Below are 3,019 nucleotides of genomic sequence, written 5' to 3' on the forward strand. Positions count from 1 at the left end.
CCACAGACCTGACAGAACATTTGAAATGATGTAAATTACGATGATCAATGACTCAGGGCAGGTGTCTATTTTGACCATAATTTTCACATTATAGATCAGCTCAAACCAAAACGTTAATAGCACTAAAGAAGTTAACATTAAACTTTTTAGTTATCGAGCTAATTACCGATGAATTCAGCTAGTATGATTGACACATATTTGAAACTAAACTTATTAGTCATGGGTCAGCAATTGACATTTCATTTTTCATATTAATGAGATGGCAATTAATTAAGGACGAGGAAGAGACTTGGTCAAATGTTTGCCTTCATTATTTCATGTGATCAACATTCACAAGGATGCGCAGCTATTTTCAAAGTTGTACACCTACATTATATTAATTAGCTTATGATATATATATTTCCAAAGTCCACTTGAAATTTGTTTACACACAAGCTGGTGTGTAGCGTATTATTTATTAGGCATTGTTTTCATCTTTGCTAATCTGTTATATTGCCTTAGTTTATTTTTATTGTTTGTTTTGTCAGCGAACCTGGTAACTATGTTGTATCATATGTTACGGGCTCTCAGTCTGGCTTTGGGTGGTAGCGTTCTTGCTATTTCCCCTCTTCTCTGTCTTGTGAGTTTATCTCTTTGATTAATACTATTCCATTCTTTTTCAAAAAAAAAAGTCCACTTGAAATTTGTTTACACACATATATATGGTATGAACCCATTTTTCCACATCGTTATTGACCCGCGCGTCTAACTTTGAATTATTTCATGCGTTTACTATGTTCATTAATTAATTCATAATAAATTTTATCTAAAGTATTTTCTAGAAACTAAATAGTTTGATATGATAGACCATAGACGTAGTTGTCCATTAAAGACAACTAATATGATACGATCACGACATGAATAGAATGAAATTACAGTATCTTGTACTCCGTAATACAATTTTTTTAGTTTTAATTTTTTTAGGGAGCTCTGTTCACTTGAAGATATATATATATATATATATATATATATATATATATATATATATATATATATATATATATATATATATATATATATATATATATATATATATATGGGGCGGTTCATATGCAACCGATTCTTCCCGTGTCGCCATGTGGCCTAATACGTTTACACATATGTTTAGTTGTGCATCCACTCCTAAGTTCAACACAGGACACTCATAAGTGCACCACATAATCACATATCACTCATAAGTGCACCATAGACCACTCGCACCACATACCACTCTTAACAGTCCTAAGTAGAACAGGGGCCTCAGATATTTCCTGTAATGGTTGATCCATTTAGCTATGTTTGATGTCACACTTAGATATATGCACCATAGACTCACACTTCCACATACTAGCACTTTGTGGTGCACCACAGATCACTCCTAAACGCACCACATATCAACACTTAATGCATCACAAAAAAAAATTTGGTGTAGGAAACTACCAAAATGCTACCGTGTTTTTTCATTAGTGCACCACAGAGCAGGGCCGGTTTTTTTTTATTTTTGGGGCCCCGTTCTTATAAATAAATGAGGCCCTACCAAAAGTGTAATCTTTAAAGAAAGAGATATGCTAAAATTGAGGCGTAGGATTCGAACCTTTGATCTTAAGTAGGAAATACAATAAATTTGCATTTTTACCATTACTCCATTTAGAATCTTTCAATATTGATAGCAAACTTTTTATTTTTTAATGTCTTAACTAGCTAAGTAAAAATTAAATTTGGGCCCTCAAAAATTTGGGGCCCTGTGCTGTAGCCCAGCTTGCACAGCCCAAAATTCGGCCCTGCCACAAGCACTTACTGCACTACTGAAATATACCTGGTGCAGGAAATTAACAAAATGTCATTGCATTTTTTTTCTCCTATTTTAATTGATTTTCAACCGTTTATCTAAGCGCATCTATAATCCAAATGAGACCACAATAGAGAACAACACGACATTTGAACCAAATTATATATATATATATATATCCTCCAATTCCTTTTAGGAGCTGTTACTCCTTAGAACATTGAGTTTTATAACCTTAATGCATTTTTATATTAAAAACGTATCACATGACCGAAAAATCTTTTGTTTTGAATAATACTAACCGAGGTTCGAACTCACCACTTCCCGTATAAAGGGAAGGGTTTGAGTCCACTGGACCACAAGGTCCTTGGCTTTTTTTTTTTAATAATCTAACTAAAGAATAAAATATAAAAACGATATGTCGACATTTGACACCGAATGGAAGAAATGTTCTACATACAAATCATGTCATCAACAACCCACTACAAATTGTAATTTATAGACGTTAAAAAATAATAATTTATCAACAAAAAAATTAGATAAATTAATAATGTTTATAAATATTTAATTTACCAACATGTTTTTATAGATAAATCAATAAAATCCCTAAGTAAAATTTTAGATTTTTTTTTTTGTATTTTCTTGTAGTTAGAAAACAAAAGCGAATGGTTTTTGTTCTTAGATCTATAAAGCTAAAATTTTCAGACATTACAAAGAATCATTCTAATCACAATGTGATTAATTAAAAAACTTTAATTTGTCAACAACTCCTACTAATGTAATTAAAAAAATGATTAGAAAATATAGTGGCAAAGTTTCATCTGCAGTAAAAATTAAAAACAGTAAAATTCATCGTTTCGAGAAAAAAAGAACACATCATTGGTGCTAGGATCCCATCATGGTGCATGGGGTGGGTCTATGGCTACTTCATTTACAAGCCTAAAAATAATGATTGTTTAGCCAAAAGTAAAGTAAAAATGGCTTGAAAAAGAGGTTGGAGAAGTGCAAGTTAGTGGAAAAAGATGAACAGGGAAAAGCCAACCAAAGGAAAAAGCCATCCCCATTGCTTCCCTCTTTGCACAAATGGTTCACTTTTGCTTTTTTCCCCTTTCTTTAATTTAATTACATGTTTTCCTTATTTTGTGCCTTTAATACCATTGACCCAAAGTGTTCATGCATCCTATTTGATTATCATATGCATAGTACAATCTTATT

Source organism: Ipomoea triloba, chromosome 6, assembly GCF_003576645.1.
Source record: "Ipomoea triloba cultivar NCNSP0323 chromosome 6, ASM357664v1".
Lineage (NCBI taxonomy): Eukaryota > Viridiplantae > Streptophyta > Magnoliopsida > Solanales > Convolvulaceae > Ipomoea > Ipomoea triloba.